Below are 18,291 nucleotides of genomic sequence, written 5' to 3'. Positions count from 1 at the left end.
CAGTCTTTGACTCTCCAAGCATTATTTGTGCTCTGTAAGCGACAGGTAACCTCCAGGATGCTTTGGGACCATGCCATGTAATTTCCCAAATATTAAACAGCCTATTTTTATTCTGTTTGATTCAGATATACTTTTATTAGTGTATAAAGCTACAAGTGCAATTAGGCCAACTTTATATGACTTTTATGTTTCAAGAATTACAGCTGGAGCCTAAGGTGGTTTCATTCTACGATGTGGGCACGCCAAGGGAGGAAGGTCCAGGACAGTGACTTGCCTGCACTCTTCTGTAAGGGACTTGAGAAGTAGGAGAAGAGGTGGTTGAGGCTCATAAATGTGATTCGAGGACAGTAGAAATCACCAAAGAGAAGTCTGTCCAATGTGGTGCCCACCTCTCAGGTTACCCTTTGGGATTGCCCCATGAGACTCCCGAGTGGAAAGCAAGTGCAGTAGCAGCGAAGTCTCTAGACCACTGAGACGGTGAGGCGCCAGCAGCATTTGGCCCACAACTCCCCAACATCTGATGCTGGGGCCTGCAGTTTTGGGCAGCTGCAGCCGCTACAGAGGGTTCCAGGGTGGGCCTCTGCAGCAGGGCCTACCTCTTCAGTGGGTAGCAGCAGAAAAAGAGTCACTTTGGGCATTGGTAGCTACAGCCAAGACCTCGATACAATGAGCTGACACAGGATCAAAGGGAATGGTCCAACCCATAGAGCAGTCGGGGAGGCTGGTCAGGGAAAAGGCAGGAGAGACACCCCGTAGAAGTTTCCAGCACTGTTTGCAAAAAATTAACTTCCCACGCTGTTGTTAGAATCTAAGGAAAAATAATAATTATGAGATACATCACTGTGGTTGTCTTACCCCTCGGCCGGCATAATGTAGGAATTTAGGTTACATGGCAAATTGTTTAGAAATAAGTTTTCTTAACAAGCCACAAAACTTTTCTAACACCCCCTCCTTCCCTTAGGATTTGCTGATCTTATTTTTAACATCTTCTAAAGTTGCCTCACACTGAAAGAATTAGAAATACTCATGGCTGCACTTAACTGGAAACCCAACTAAGGGATGGGGGGGCTAAACAAATAAAAGTTTATTTCTCACATAACAAGAAGTCTGGAATTGGAGTTCTTCTGGATGTGGTTCAACAGTGAAGAGACATGAGACCCAGAGATCAGAGTCTGCCTTTGCAGCAGGGAGAAGGTTGGGGGGGGGGGGGGGGGGGGCGGGGGATGCACCAAGAGGACCTTCTGTTTTATCAAGAAACAGAAGCACCCGGGTGGCTCAGCAGTTGAGTGTCTGCCTTTGGCCCAGGACATGATCCTGGAGTCCCGGGATCGAGTCCCATGCTGGACTCCCTGCATGGAGCCTGCTTCTCCCTCTGCCTCTCTCTCTGCCTCTCTCATGAATAAATAAATAGAATCTAAAAAAAAAAAGAAAAAGAAAAAAGAAACAAAAGCACCAAGAGGCTTGCAGTTAAATTTCCTTGGCCAGTGCTGAATGCTCTTCTATCTGTGAGGGAGCCTGGGAACATTCCCATTTAACTTTTCCACCTTGTACAGTGAAGGAAGACAAGAGAGAAATACCTAAAGAATGGTGTTGGGTAAGTGAGCCCACGGTGTTTACCCCAAACATCAAACCACTCTTCCAGAACTCGGGATTTTTTCGGGCAATTCGATTTGCACATCATTTTTTTTTTTTCAGGCCTGTTCATTAAACATTGGATGAAAGATAAAGTACCATCTCTTATCTTTTCATCGAAAAACCACATTTAAAAATCCCTATTTGTTTTCAAGTCGGGTTGTGCATGCGATACAACATCTTGGTCAACCCAACTTTGGTTTACACAGAAACCTGCAAAAAAAAAAAAATAAATAAATAACTTTTTGAAAAACAAATTCAGATTCTTGATGTCCAGAAACCCCCATTGGAACTTCAGTCTGACAGACGTACTTTCCAATTTTGGCTCAGTCACTTCCTAGATGTAAAACCGGATGACTTATTTCATCTCTGGGGCAGCCAGTCTCCCGGCTGGCTCCCACGGCGTCCACCTCCTGGCATTCATACCCTACATAGTCCCATCACACGGTGTTTCAGTGTTGACCTGTATGACCAATGGACCATGATAGAAGTGGGGTGTATCGCTTCTAAGAGTAAATTATAAAAGATTGTAGCTTCTCTGCCTTGGGCTCTGTCTTCTGAATTTCTCAATCTAGAAGAAGTCAGCTGCCACATGTTCAGGACGTCCAGGCAACCGTGTGGCGAGGCCCATGTGGCTAGGACCTGGGGTCCTTACTTCAACTGCGATGAGTAACTGAGGCCTGCCAGTAGCCCAGAAAGTGCACTTGGAAGTCAACACCGTCCGGCGTTGAGATGGCTGCTTCCCCAGCAACAGCTTGGCTGCAGCCTCATGAAGGAACCCTGAGCCCAAACCATTCCGCTAAAGCTGCTCCCAGACTCCTGACCTTCAGAAACTGGAAGATAATAAAAGTCCCTTCTTTTAAGTGTCCATACCTGGGGGGGGGGGGGGGTAATCTGTTGTACAGCGAAAGGTAACTAATATAACTTCTTTAGAGGGCAGCGTCATCATCTGTAAACTGGGAATGTAAATGATTGTTACGAGGATAGTACGATAACCATGCGTGAAACTGCCCCATGAGGTTCCTGCAACATAATAAGGACGTAGAGAAAAAAAAATCAATTGAACAGATATTATTTGGTTGTGATCGTTTTCACATGTTTGCCGTTTTCAGGGCTCCTTTCTATTTTAGATGAGCGCAGCTCGAAGGAATGCTTCCGCTTTTTGCTTTTCCCTAGTGCTGGCGTGGAACATGTTGCGGAACACAGCTGGCTGGGTGGCGTGGCCTTAGCGCTCCACTGCACTGGCGATGGTTTTGTTAGTTGGGGTCGCTTGTGTTAAAAAAACAAAAAAAGTCACGTGTGCTTAATAATGAATATGCCTCCCAGAATGCTAACATTGAGTATCCTCGGTGGGCTACTGCTGTAAATGGATACTGTCTTCTCCTGGAAGACTTCCGGTGATTGGATTTTATTTTTTTCAAGATTTTATTTATTTATTTATCTTTTTATCTATTTATCTATTTATCTATTTATTTATTTATTGAGAAGGCACAGGTGCGTGTGTGCGAGCGGGGATGGAGGGAGCGGACAGAGAGGGAGAGACTCCCAAGCAGACGCCTGGCCGAGCGCGGAGCCCAACACAAGGCCTCACAACCTGGATCCGACCACTGTGAGATCAAGGCCTGAGCTGACATCAAGGGGGGTGTCGCTTAACAGACTGAGCCACCCAGGCACTGCCCGCTGCTGGTGGCTTTAATATCCCTCGCAGGAAATGCACCCCAATCATGGGTAAAAGGAGGATGTGGTGAAGGCGACTGCCCCTCCTATACACACACACACTCATCAGAGTCGTCCAGCCCTTCCTCGCTTTGTCTCCAGTCCAGCCCCGTTGTGCGGCCCCATCCATTTCGAATCCCAGGTGCCAGGATCTTAGTGCACCTGCCGCACAGGACTGTGCTGCACGGCTTCAGGTCACCTCCACTGTTTTTCCTTTCCCTTTGAAAAAATGATATTCTTGTTTCTTGTCTCTGCTACTTCGATACGTTCGTTCATTTGCACCATAAGACGTGTCTGTGAGCAATGTAAAAATGTATACATCACACACACGTGCACATACCTATAAGTGTGTGTGTGTGTCTACAATTAGCCTGCTTTTTCCTCTTGGCCCATATGGCACACTGGGGATAAATTTTGGTTTGTTGAACTAACTTGACTGTCATCTGTTGCTAGTTGCTCAGGGCCTGCTTCTTTGCCCCCAAAGCAGGGTTGTGTTGTCGTTGCCGTTGTCTCGGAGTAGCTTTGCTCCGCCCTGCAGTAGTTCTGAAAGTCTGAGGGCTCAGAAATACTGGTTTCTAAAGAGCAGAGCTTTTCCTGTGATAGTATTTATAGGTCCCAGGCTCTCACATTGTAATTATCAACAAGCCCAGCCTCTCATTTGCTGGTCTCCTTGCTCCCAGTCTTGCTCTTCCCTTCGTACCAATCCATCCTGTATAATCTGGTAGATAGAGCCCATCACCAATGTCACTGAGGAAATGAATGAATCATGATGATTCTTCACCTCGACATGTTGAGTGAAAAAAGCCAGACACGACCGAGTACATACTGTATGATTCTATTTACACCATGTTTATAAAAACAAAACAAAACAAAACACTATTTTGTTCGTTCTTGTGTAATTAGGGGATAAGCTATATAAAGAAAATTAAAAAAAAATACTGGTTAAGACTAATGGAGGAAATAGCACGGTTGAATGTGTTTGAGCATGAAGGTTGGGGGCAGGAAAGGCTATGTCATCTGTGGGACCCAATGCAAAGTGGGGTCCCTTGCTCAAAATTCGCAGGAATTTCAAGATGCAGCAGGAGAGGCACTAGATACAAGCTGGGGGCCCAGCTCGGCACCAGGCCCAGTGCCTCTGCTCAGTCCTGTTGTACCCCCGTGTCGCCAGCCCTGGCTCAGGAACTGCTGGGGATCTGCCCTAATGCTTTATTTTGTTTTTCCCTTGGTAGGAGGAGAGTCACTCCTGCAGGAGTTTGTTGAGGAAAAAGCCAGATAACAAACATTTATAAAGTATGTACCTCTCCGTAAGTTCATGCCATTTTACAACTTTTAAAAACCGTGAAAAACAAAAACAAATGGGAACTGATCAGAGCACTTCCTGCTCCAAAACCTATAGGATGGTTTTCCGTGGATGAGAATGCCTGTGGCCGGATGCTTTCCCCTGTATCCTCATTGTTGCAGGCCCAGCTCACAGGCCAGCTCATCTATGAAACATCCTCAATTTCTTCCTTCAAAATTAACCATTTCCTTCCCTCTGTTCCCTTCACACTTTCTCCCTCTATTATAGCATTTAACTTCCCTGCCACAAGTTTGACTTCTTTGAGATTTTTTTTTTTTTTCTGATGGATGTGAAATCTTGGGGAAATGTTTCAATCTTACTCACCTTCATATTTAGGACCCTACAAGGAATAAGGTAAGTGATTGTTGAATTTAATTAAAATTCCATCCAAAGATTGTCATAACCCATTAGGAAACCTAAAACACTTGAATTTCTCCACAACGCCACACCCTTAAACTCTGCAGTGATTCAGGTTAACAAAGGTGAAGGTTTTTCTGAAAAGTAAGATATGTTCCTTCACCCGGTGAAAATTTGAAATAGGTGCCAAGTGTTTAATGGTTATCATCGAACATTCTTCTATTTCACATCTGAGATGAATCTCCTAGCCATCTTTTTTTTAAATACTGTTTTAACCTCATAAATTCAATATCGTGAGGTACCTTAAATAATACAGACATCCTAGATATCATTTTCACCAGAAACACATTTTAAAACACCGCTGCCCATTATTTTCTTTGATATTTGTTGCTGTCGTTGTTCCTGGCATATTTTAGCTCTCACTAACACTTCGGGTTCTCTTGATAAACATGTGATTTGGACATTTTCTTACAACAGACAGATGGGTGTGTTCTCTGGGTATTATTTCTAAAATGAAGAAAATGTTCCCCTTTACCAGCATCTGGGTAAGATTTGGCGTTCTGTGACAGATTTAAAATGTAGACAGAAATAATCATCTCTCTTCCACATAAGGTGTCTCTGCAAGTAATTTTTCCTATTCTTTCTTTCTTTCTTTTTTTCTATGTCAGCTTTGAAATCACAAATGAAGTATGGGTTCAGAAAAAAAAAAAAAACCACTATATAAAATGGTATTTGGACATTTCTTTTCATCATTCACTTTTATGGATGTTCTATCCAGATGGCCAGGTTACAAGTCTGTGGTAACATAAAAGCCTTTTATATAGAAGTAAAACACTGATGAATAGACTTCTAAATGTATATACAACTAAGTATATTTTATTCATCTTTGCACATAATCTCATTGCACAAAGCTTAACCCAAGTGGATTATAACATTTGGCTGGCAAGCGTATGGTTACGGACTCAACGACATAGACATACTGTAAAAACATTCAATGAAAAGTGTCTACCATTTCTGCAGGATAATTCACTTTAATTGACATAGAGATTTTTAAATGATCCCTTTTTTCACTCTGCCAAGTAAGCACACAAGAAAGAAAAAAAAAATCAATGTGTCATTTAGTCAATCGAGAGATGATAACAGAGATTGTGGAATTTCATTAAAGGATTATTTATGCCATGTTTATGCCATCCCTTTTACGGCATTTATCAACTAATGACTGGAGATCAATACCCACAAATGCAATAATACATCTATTTTTAAAGGTTTTTTTTTGCTTAAATGTGTCATTCCTTAATAAACCCCGATATACAACATGGGGTTTCTGGGCTTTCACTGCTTGGGGTTTTTCATTTGCTATTTCTTCTGGCCCGGGTGCTGTCCTTCCAGGTTTACCCACAATTGATTTCCTCTCATTCACTGAGATGTCACCTTTTCAGAGAAGCCATATCAAGCTCTACCTAAGTTAACTGTGTTCCCTTCTCCCCGAATCACGTAGCCAGGAGTTAATAATCCAAAGGGCATGTCAGTCCATTTAAGCTGCTATAACAAAGTACTACAGACTGAGTGGTTTCTAAACAACAGAAATTTATCTCTCCTAGTCTGGAGGCTAGAAATCCATCAGGGTTGCCAGCTTTAGACTTCTGATTTCCCTCTGTATCCTCATATGGCAGCATCAGCTAGGGAGCTTGGTGGGGGGAGTCTCTTTAAAAATGACTAATCTCATTCATGAGGGCTCCACCTTCATGACCTAAGCACCTCCTAAAGGTCTTACTTCCCAATACCATCCCATTGGACATTAGGATTTCAACACATGATTTCTGGGTGGAAACAAACATTCAGACCATAGCAAGGCATGTCTACAGGCCAAATCTGACCCTCCCCTTGATTTTGTATAGCTCCCCAAACTGACCTTTTTTCCTTATAGTTAAATAAATTCTACTTCATGATATATGAAAGTTATAAGAAATCCACATTTTGGGGTCTATAAATAAAGTTTTATTGGAACACAGCCAAGTTGTTCATATATATAAGGTATATGGCTATGTTTAGGCTGCAAGAACGGAGTAGAATAGATGCCACAGAAACCCTATAGCCCACCCACAGTCTATGTGGCTCTTCCCAGGAAAAGTTTGTCACCTACCGAGGTAGGCTAGTTCAGCACCCAGCTTGTTTCACTGTACTTAGTCAATCCGTAATTATGTTTTATTTATTAATGTGCTCATTTACCAATAAGCCTAATGAGGACAAAGGTCTGTCTCCATTATGCCCAGTTCAGTAAGCAAGTAGATATGCTAAGAGAAGTGTAATAAATATTTGTTGAATGACATAAAAATACAGGGGACTACAGCCTCTAGGATGAAGCACCTTGCCTTATTTTCCGTATTGCTCTATCCAGCTGAAGCAGAAGGGCAGGACCCATTTCTTACTATAATGGAGAGCTGCCATTTATAATATTTTTAAACCAACACAAAGGCATGCTCATAGAACGAGAACAGCACTATTTATGGTCATTAAGGTTTACCTTGAGTTCCCTAATTTCTGGACGGCTTTCCAGAGCATGATACATGCTAGGCCCATACTAGGCCCATATAGAACTTGGGTGATTCTACTGTGGTTTCACTTGTGGATCAGATGTGAGCTCCCGGAGAAGAGCAGAGATCCTCCCAGCTTCCGTGTCCAAGATCCTTTCCCACCACCAGTACCTTTCACTGGATACACCCTTTTGCTCACTTGGAGGCCTGACTCCCACACCTTCTCTGTTATTTGGAGCTCATCTGTTTCCTAGCAATGTCAGAGGTCGTGAGTTCTTAAGCATTAGCAATTTAACCTTAGAAAGTAGCTGCAATCAGTAGTACAGGTATGTGCCTTTTAACTTGGATTAAGATTCAGGAGATTTCCAGCATAGATCTAAGTTCCCAGAGCCCTTTTTTCCCAACTTTAAGTGAGGGTTAGACTGTCCCACATGCTAATGAGAGTGTGCTCAGATGCCTTTGCACACTCAAGCTGCACACTACCTGTCCTTTATTAAGCTGGAGAGTCTAGAGAGTAGAGTAACCTTGATGCCAAAGAAACCTTGCTATTCAGGAATCATAAAATAGTGTCAGCATCACAGTCGGGACTCACTATTTCGGGAAGTAATTCCATGAAGAGAAAAAGTTATACTCTCACTTAAATAATGGCATGAATATGGAATTGATCCTGCTCCTGTGAGATCTGGTTGGACTCTGGTTTGGAGCTGTGTTGGGGAGCAGGTCATGCTAAAGGAAGGCTAGAGCCTAATATACCTAAGTAATTTATTTATATTCACTTAAAATTATGGAATATTAGCTGGCCTACCTGGTGCTGTTAGGTGACTCATTGTCTATGGTTTAATAAAATGTACGCCTATGGCCCCTACCGAGCTTCGCTGCATATTCATAGAACCATGCATTGTTTTGTCCGTGCATAGCAGCATTTTAATGCAAAGAGCATGTTTATCTCTAGTGTTCAGTGGGGAAGCAGTCCAGGAAGGCTCACGGACGGCCTCTCCAAGAAGGTGACCGGCTATAAATTTGAATAATTCTTAGGACCCCTAAAGTGAATTTCATGTATGCATATAATAGAAACCAGACCATCCCAAATATATTCTCCCAGTTTCATAAAAGAAAATCTGGCCAGTCATCTTAGAATGATGGGTCACTGAGAAAAAAAAAAAAAATCTTTGATTTGTTTATATATATTCCATAGCCTTAGAATTTTATGACCTAAAACCCGTAAGAAAGACATGAATGTGTACTCAGGGATAGAATGACTTCAGTACCGTTACTTCAGATGTTCAATCTTCAGCTAAATGTACACTTTTGAGGTGTACAGTACTGAGAAGTCTGGGTTTGATTTTGGGGAGGGACAGAGGGTTGGCAACCCTGTACACTGTAACTTCCCCTTGAGCAGTCGGTACCTTTCCTCCTTGTGGACAGTGTGAATCATGTTTCCCCTTTTTCTTTGGCCTAGAGGAGATAAATTCAAAACTCCACTTTAACGCTGAATTGTTAAATTTGTTTATTTTTATTTTTATTTATTTATTTATTTTTTGTTAAATTTGTTTAAAACTTGAGAGGCCGTCTCTCTGGGCTCTGACTTTTCCGCTTGAATATCCCGTAGAGTGAGCCGAGCCCATCACTCTGCCTTACTGGGCCTCAGCTTTATCCTTCAGCAAAATGACAGCATCAGGAAACATGAGTGGTTTTCACATCATTTTGGAGGCGCGTCCCAATGGCCTCCTGCCAAGGGAGAAGCTTTGGGATTGAGGATGGACGTCAGCTTCTTCCTCTCCAGTTCGAAAGCAACAATGCCACATTAGCAAGCTTACACTCTACGAGAAGACTTTCTTGGAACAAAGACACTAGTAGAATTTGAGAACCCTTGTGCCCCCTAATTTTCGAGGCCCCTTTCAGCTTGAAACACGTTTAGACTGGGCCTGGAAATCAAAAGACTGGAATTGCAGTTCAGGGTCTCCCCCTAACTTCCTGCGTCATTTAGGCCAGTCACCCTTCCTCGCTGGGCCTGCAAGCTTCTCGCCTAGAGACTGAGGGGATTAAATGCAGCGATTTTGAAGGTTGCTTCTGCTTTCAGATGCTTTATCTCCTCTCTCTTATCTGATGTCCCGACATGGCTGCTCCTGTAGAAAGGGGTCTCGGGTAGAGGGATGAGTGGGACAGGAACAGAGGGGACTGCACGGTCCCCTTGCTTGTTTTCTTTTCTGTTACCTTGTATTATTGCTGGATCCCTCTCAAGAGAACTAAATAAAAGAGAGGAGAAGTAGGGGATTAGGTGAGCAGAGACCTAACGCTGAACTATGGCATCATGGTGAAACTTGTTTTATTTGCTCGGCGGAAGATTCATGAAAACGACCTGTGAGTCTCTGATAGAGGACTGAGTCAAACCAGGATTACCTCACAACATTGGAATCGGCCTTGTTTATGGGCAAACTGACTGCTGACCCTGACAGAACACGTTGAGGGCCTTCCTCCCCGCCAGCTTCCGCTGTGGTAATGCTTGCTCATGCTTTCCCGGGCCGTCCTGGGTTTCTGTCCCACACCACCCCGGGTGTCACAGGGAGTGGGCAGGGCAGTTTCACCTGAGCTCTCTGCAGGCATTTCCTTTAATGAGCTTCATACACCGTACCTTGGGGCGACAGTCTCACAAGTTATGACTTGGTATCCAAAGGTTACATCACGTCGTAGGCATCCCTCCCCTCACTTGCCCCTCCATCAGCACAGGAAGGAGGGGAAATATTTTGGCCCCAAAGTAGGGTAGGACTTACGAGGGAAAAGCTGCCTCTGGGATCTCAAGAGAGCCCTAGGGGTGCCCGGGCTCAGGGAAGGGAGGAGGGCCCTCAACGGCTGCTCTTAATTGGTTATCACCTGGTCTGCTCACATGCCCATACCCACTGGCTTTTGGGGTTGGATTTCAGAGCCTCAGAGGTTCTTTCCAAAAGGTGTCTAACGCTGACTTTCTTCAATCACTTCCTGTTTGTACTAGGATCTGTCCCTAAAAGATTATTTTTTTCCTTTAAGAAGAGTTAGCTTTAGTTACATTTTCTCTCTCTCCCCTTTCGCACCTTCTGTGCTTCTTCTTTCGCCTGTGACTTTGACCTCCATTCCCTTGTCACCTAGGATGTATCGGATCTCACCACTCTTCTGTTAGTTCTGTGATTATAAAAGAGAATCCCTTACACAATATTGATGGAAGTTGGACTGCTACGGTCAGATTCATCCCACAGCAAATGGGGAGGGGGTGCTTGTCATAAGCTTCAGGTATTTACAGGCCGGACAGTAATATAGAGGTGACCACTGGAAGAGAATTACAAGTTCAGCAGAGCCTGTCAACACTAATCACCAAGTCAAAGAAATAGAAGAATTTCTTACCCTTTTACACGGGTACAGGCTCTGGATGATCATGTTAAGCCTTTGTGATATTTTCTTCACTTCCGGATTGTTCTTGAAGATGTTAATTTAACCTAGTTGTTCAACCAAGTTCAACCTAGTTATTTAAAATGCTCATTGAACCTGGCTTTAATTTAAAAAGAGGAAATTATCAGATTGATTTACTTGAAAACCCTTACTGCATTAAGACTAGCTTGGGATACGCACGGCTTATTAAAACAGTCTCCATGTAGATATTCCATCTACTTTATGGCATCAGTTTGACCTGTAGTATTTCTAGATCATCCTAAGGATAAATTCGGAAGTTAGAGAGTTTTACCATGTGAAGCAATTACAAAGAATCAAGTCTGCTTTAATTTGGTTTTAATTTAGGGGCAAGTTTTTATTGAAAAAGTCGAATTTGGGAGAAATGTTAATACTGTAAAGGAGCAGCAGTACAAAGGAAAACCTGATCCAGAAAGCACAAAAAACTTTGTGCTTTTATTTGCAAACTATTTTACCTTGACTACTTATACAAAGATGCTATAATCTGCTGCAATACTCTAACCCATGCATATTCAGTTTGAAAATCACTGAAGCCATTATTTCGAAATGCTAGTCATTGTATTTTCCTATTAGCTTATAAGCACGGTGCCCTAAACTTTCCTTATTAGAATATCTTTGTCCATAGTAGACCAATTGGCATTAAGCAATCCTGCTTCAGCTAGCAGGTGAGCCAGAGAACAGTTTCTAGTAGTACTTCCAAATAGTATGTTCCAGATGGAAAGGCAAAGCTTACTTAGATAACAAACATGGAAGACAGTTCTGAGAAGACAAGATGGTAAATGGTTCCTCACGCTAATATAATACTACACCACTCAGCCAATCCTATGATGCACTCAATAAAAATTTATGAAGCAAGTGTTGACCAATGCATGAATTGGCTCATTGAGACTAGTGAGCCCTGTGGATCCTTGAATCATTAAATTCTGCCCACAATAGTTCCCTTTTTACTAATCTGTCTCTCCAATAGATCTTCAACTCCTCTGTCTCCCTAATCCATGTTATCACCAGTTACTTTCCTAACCTGGCTTCCCTCCTACCATTTCTCTAACCTCTTCTTATTTTTCCTAAGCAGGCTTCCCCCCTACCATTTCTCTAACCTCTTCTTATTTTCATCCCTCTCTAGATTTGCCCACCAGGCCCAATTCTTACCTCCTGAGATTTTTATTATAACTATAAGGTAAGGGGGTGGGGAGGCAGGTAAATGGGCAAAAAAAAAAAAAAAAAAAAAAAAAATAGGGAGAGATACACCATGAAAAAGGTAGAAGGATAATTTTTAAACAGGCTCATTTTTTTTTTTTCTACTTTGGTAGAACCAACAAAGTCTGGTCAGGGCTCTTGTTTATAGGAAAATTTCCCTAAATTAATTTTTTTCTGCAATAATATTGGAATTCAAATGAGATTAAAGCACTTTTCTAGATGAGATCAAGACAAACCAACTAAAACATGATCATCTCAGTTATGGAAATAGAGTTCAGGATAGAAATTCACTTCTGGGGGTGGGGTTGCTTGGGAGAGGCTTGAAATTTTCTGAGGGCTGGATGTGTCCTTTGTCTTCATCTGGATGATGGTTATATGGGCATATACATATGTAAAATCCACCAAGCTATACATAGGAAACCAGGTGCTTTGCCATAAAAAAGCTCTATCAAAATAAAAAAAAATAATTGTGGAATATAATTGATGTAAAATGAGCTTTGAAACAGAATCCTAACCAATTGTGACAGCCTTTTGAAAGAGCAATTATTGGTATAGTAATGACACCAGTAACTGAGAAATGTATGCCCTACAACCTTGGAAAAACACTCCGAGGTCCATAATGTTGTAGAGCATGTCCCAGGCAATTTCTAAGATGGATTGATGGTCTCTGAGGGACCCTGATAACCAGAAGTAGAAAAAAGAGAGGCAGTCTCCGAGCTCTGTTCAGAGAACTTTTTTTTTTAATTGTACATTCAACATTTTACCTCTTTATTGTTTCTTTTTTTTAAAGATTTTATTTATTTATTTGAGAGAGAGTGTATGCTCAGGGGCGTGGGCACACATAAGAGAAAGAAGAAGAGAGAGAGCAAGAGAGGGTGAGAGACAGAGGGAGAAGCAGACTCCCTGCCCAGCCGGGCTTGATTCCTAGACTCTGGGATTATGACCTGAGCCGAAGGCAGTCACTTAACTGACTGAGCCACCCAGGGGCCCTTAGCCCTTTATTCTAAACTAATAAGTTACTTTCTTTCTTTCTTTTTTTTTTTTTTTTAATAAATTACTTTCCTAGTAGATATGTCTCTTTTGGGTCTGAATGGCTCTATGCACAGATTTTTTCTGAGTCTGTTTCTCACTTCATGAAGCACACTTCAAAGATTCAGCTTAACTGGGATACTTATATTTCCTGAACCCCAAGGGCCCCACCAACCTGAGGGTTCCGTTGTCCTACTAGTCTTCCTACCTTAAATGCTTCAGGTAGAAATCCTCCAGCTGAGGATTTGGGAAGAATCGAGAGGGGAAGCCGATGATATGGAATGTCATGTCTCTTAACCTTACAAGGGGCAGAAAAAGACAAAACTAATTAAACTGGCGTTAAAAAATGCAACTCTCTGAATTCACCTTTTTCCTTTGTAAAGCAATATTGCTAAAGACACTAAACATATTTCCAAACACTTACTGTACAACAGTTGGTAGGTTGGTGTTGCCCATTAAAAGGAATATAAAGAAAAGCATCTGGAAACATGTAAAGATGGACTTCATTTCGACGTGTTTAAAATGCAATGGTTACCAGATGTCAGTTTTAAGGGAATTTTGAAAATAGCGTCTTTAACGTGACTGTGAGTTCAGTCAATATTTTCTTTTCTAAAATTTCTTCTGACCAATTTTCTGTAATTATTTCGTTTATGGAATTAATGGAGAAATTACATTTTGAGCACAAATACAGTGCCAAAAATAATGCAAGACTTCCTACAACAAAACAAAGCAAAAAATAAAATAAAATAAAATAAAATAAAATAAAATAAAATAAAATAAGAAGCCTCCAATAGGAGGTCTCAGGAAATGATTTAAAGTAAGGATCTACATTTATTCCAAATCCCAGCAGAATCAGACCTACAGAGAAGAGAGAAAGAGAGCTGAGAGTGCCCAAGATCCTTCTGCTGAAACATCCCTGTATCGTAATCTATTCAGTGTGGTAAGATCAATGCAAAATTGCATTCTCTCCTGCTGACATGTTTTCTTTATTGCCAGACATGCTTTTTATTAGCAGTGACAATATTTTAGATCTCTTCCATCTCTGTCTCATAAAATGGCCCCCATTTCATTCATTCTGTCGGCCAGTACTGACCTGTAGCATTTTTAAGAAAATGTCAAAAGTGTTCTAGTCATTTACTTCCTAGGAAATAGTTTATATATAGATACCCCTTCCACATTTGCTGACTGGCTGAAAGGGAAATTCATTTCTGAATGATATGCTGACATGCCCAGGAAATGGAAAACACTCAGCCATACGTGGTCTAGGCAGTCATTTATGTGTAAGGAGGTGATAGAGATTTGAGGGTATAATTCTCTCAGATTTCATGGCCTCTCGAGAAGGCCATATGCCACAATCGTGAAAAACAGATACTTGTCATTTAAACTGTCTTCTTTGCTATTCTTTTTGGGGAAAAAAAAAAAAAACAATTCTTGAAAAAGTATATGAGAAGCTAATAACAACTGGGCCAAAAGAAAATCATTAATATTTTATAACTTGCGTCTCAAATGTAAAGAGGAAACAAAAGTTATCATAAAACACTCTTTCCAGTACATATCAATAACTCAGCTAAAGTGTAATAATGCAGAGAGCTTTGCGATCATGCAAAGGAATTACATATGAGACCGAAAAAATGGGAAGAGAACCCTTCAGTGCTGTCTTTAATGACAGAAAAACCAGAGCTCGGGTAAAACCGAAATAAAAGGATCTGCTCCTTTTTAACTATGTGGCCGCTTTAGGTCTCCTAAAATTCACCAATGACATCACAGGGCAAACACAGGCTGGTCTGGCGCAGAGGCTTTCTCTTATTTCTGGACTGTGATTTGGGGTGAGGGGTCTCTTCTGGCTTCCCCTTCTCATCAGTTTAGGGAACTGACTGTATTTTGCAAGCGTTTACCAGGCTGGGGTTTTGAGGACCCCAGGACCATGGAATGGGAACTCCTAGAAAGGAAGTCAAAACAGTTTGAGCCACAAGCATAAGAAGCTTACAGATAAGGCAAAGAGCCCAGGTGCAGAGTTAGAAACCTGCCTCTTGTAACCTCCTTGTAATTGAGGTTTGGGGGAAGCCTCCGAAATATCTGGTGGGCACTCACTTTGAGGTGCATAGGCTGTTCCCTAACAAAGAGGAGGAAGACACCGTGCACCTCTTAGCAGCACACTCCCACTGAAGTTACTAACAGAACTGTGTCGAAAGAAGGTTGTGAAATCATGGGACTAACACTCATGGAAATAACAAGAGGAGAGCCAACCTTGCTATTCCCAGTGCTCTTTTTTTTTTTTTTTTTTTTTTTAAACAGAACAACAACATTTTTGCATGTGTCCAAACAGTCCAGGCCGGGGGTGGGGTGGGGGGGAATCTAGAGGTATGCAGAGTGAATCTACCGTATTTCAGTTGGGGGTACTGATTTTAAGACTTCAAGGACAGGCGAGTGTGGTTGAGTTGTTCCACCCCAGACTTCCCAGTGGGATAATGAAACGGAGTCAACAGCTTCTTATAAACAGGCATTTCACTCTACACAAATGTTGTAAAGGAAGTTGACTACCTCCAAACAAATTCTTAGTCAAGACGCTTCAATAACTTGTTAAAGAACTTTCCATCTTTCAACAACATTTCATTTCTCGACACAGGATCCTTGAAAGAATGCTGTGTTGCTGGCAAGTTCTCATTGTTCTCCTACAAACATTCGTATTTATATTTATGGATGACTTATATGTTGCATTTACATAATAAACACTACATTTGCATGATATTTACATAAAATATCTTTATACATCATGTCAACATATATAATATACATGGCATAGCTGTGATTTTAAAAAACTTATGCCTCCAGCGTTCCACAGAGACTGGAGCTGAAAACTCAGAAGGTTGAAGCGACTTGGTAAAGCCTTTTGATGAAAGTTTCTTAGGTTCTCCTTTGGAATTGAGCTCACTATCTCCTAGCTAGCAGGATATTTCAGCTGGAATCTTCTTTGCCATATTTCTAAGATGAGACAGAAAGCTATCTGTCTGATAGGAGTCGGTTCATAGGAATTGAAGACCATACCAAATAAATACTGTGGAAATTCAGGTATGGTGTTCTGGTTCAGGAAATAAAAAATAATAATAATAATAATAATACATTCATTGATTAAACCCAGAGCAATGGGGCTTCACGTACTGTGCTCCGTGGTGGTTTGTTACTCTGAACCAGGGTGTGGCCAGATAGTCTTGCCAATGAAAAGTCAACATCTGACCAACGTTTTGGCTCAACGCCTCAGTATGTTAGCACGAGTCCCACTTCAGGAAAGGAGCGTGACAGAAGAGAGGCTGCTGAAAACATTCCCTCCAGCTCCTTTCCTTTATCTACTTCAGGCTTCCCTCTGTTCCACTCCTTAATTATCAATTTGGGCTTACCAGCTACATGCCCTTACTTCCTCTGGACATGTTTTTGTCATTGATTTTCAAATACGACTACTGATTAAAATGGTAAAGAAGCTAATCTCTTGAATGTAAAAGCCCTGGCTGAAACTGGAAACAATCAACAGAAAAGGAAGAAAGCAGATGAACTGAGTAATTACTCATATCCTGTGGTTAGAGAGTTACACACAGCTAGTGGAAATGACAGCACCGTATCAATACATATTGCAGCATCACAGTGTGTGTCTTGAGAGCGTCAAGGTGCATAGTAAGGTGACCTTTTTGGGCACATCCTAGCTCCCATTGGGTTTGATCAGAACTACCCATATTATTTGTGCTCAATGTCTACCATCTTTTCTGGGCACTTCTTCAACTGCTTTGCGTGTTTCCTGGGCTGAAGTAAAGTCAATTAAACACTAAAATAGGCCATGTTGCCTGGAGAAAAGAGCCTGGGGGTGATAACTTTAGGAGCCAGATTCCTGTAGTCTTGACTTTGCAACCGACCAACTTGGGCAAGTTACAACCTCTCAGTATCTCATTTCCTTCATCAGTCAAATGAGGATAATATTGCCTACCCTGCCCACTTGCCTCACAGGGTGATGATGAAAATCAAGAGAGATAATAGATATGAAAAGATCTTGAAGTTAAAAGTGCTGTGTAAATGCAAGTGATTATTATGAAAAAGAAAAAAAAAAAGGCTGCTGTAGGCAACTCAGCTGGAAAAACTGTAGGCTGGTAAAGGTGCAAGGAAACCGAGACATCGAGTCTAGCCCCCTAATTTTGCAAACGGAAAAACCTTGACCCAAAGAGTAGTGAAATACACAGATAATTTCCATAATTTTATGTAATACAAATAATAATTAGAGGGCTTGTTCTGGACCAGACAATGTGCTAAATGCCTTATATCCATTATCTCATTTAATTTTTTCAGTGTCCCCATTAGTTAGGTGTGAGGCTCAGGTAACAACGCACCTCCTCAAGGTCACGTTATTAGTAACTGGTAGGGCCTTGATTCCAAGTTTCTGATGCCAAAGCCAATGCCCTTACCCAACTTGCCATGTTGTTTTATACTTGTGAACTTTTTCTTCCAGAGCGGCTAATAAGCATTGGAAAGGAACTTCTCTCAAGAGACTACTCAGCCAGTCGATAGAAAGCTAGCAGAACAGGAAGTCCATGTATGGTATATTACTCATACAGGACAAAGGATGTATTCTATTTCTTAAGCATTGGATATCCTTCCCTTTAGTGTTCTAAAACTACTGCCTAGGTATCATGAACAGATGCAGTAGTGCACAAGCAACACTAGTTTACTTATTTACAATCTATGAGCCCCTCAATAAAAAACACTGGATTGAAAATGGGAAGGTCTCGTAACATCAAGAGTTTCCTACGCCTTGGCATTTGCAGAGGTAGTAGCCAGCATCTCACACCAAATAGGCCTAACCTCTGTAGCCAATAGGATATTGTAGAAATTATGGAGTATTCAATGTATATGGACATTTCAAATTCAACGTATATGGACATTTCTGGTTCCAGTGTTAGCCTCTTTTCAGTACTGTGATGGACCAGTGACCCCTTTTGGTGCCTCGTTCTCTCCCCCTTTTCCAAAGGGAGTGTTGTCTTGTTCCACCATCGTTTGCTAGGTGTGGGG

The sequence above is a fragment of the Vulpes vulpes genome, chromosome 11, assembly GCF_048418805.1.
Source record: "Vulpes vulpes isolate BD-2025 chromosome 11, VulVul3, whole genome shotgun sequence".
Classification (NCBI taxonomy): Eukaryota; Metazoa; Chordata; class Mammalia; order Carnivora; family Canidae; genus Vulpes; species Vulpes vulpes.
The sequence above is the reverse complement of the archived record's forward strand: the minus strand, read 5'-3'. Positions refer to the sequence as shown.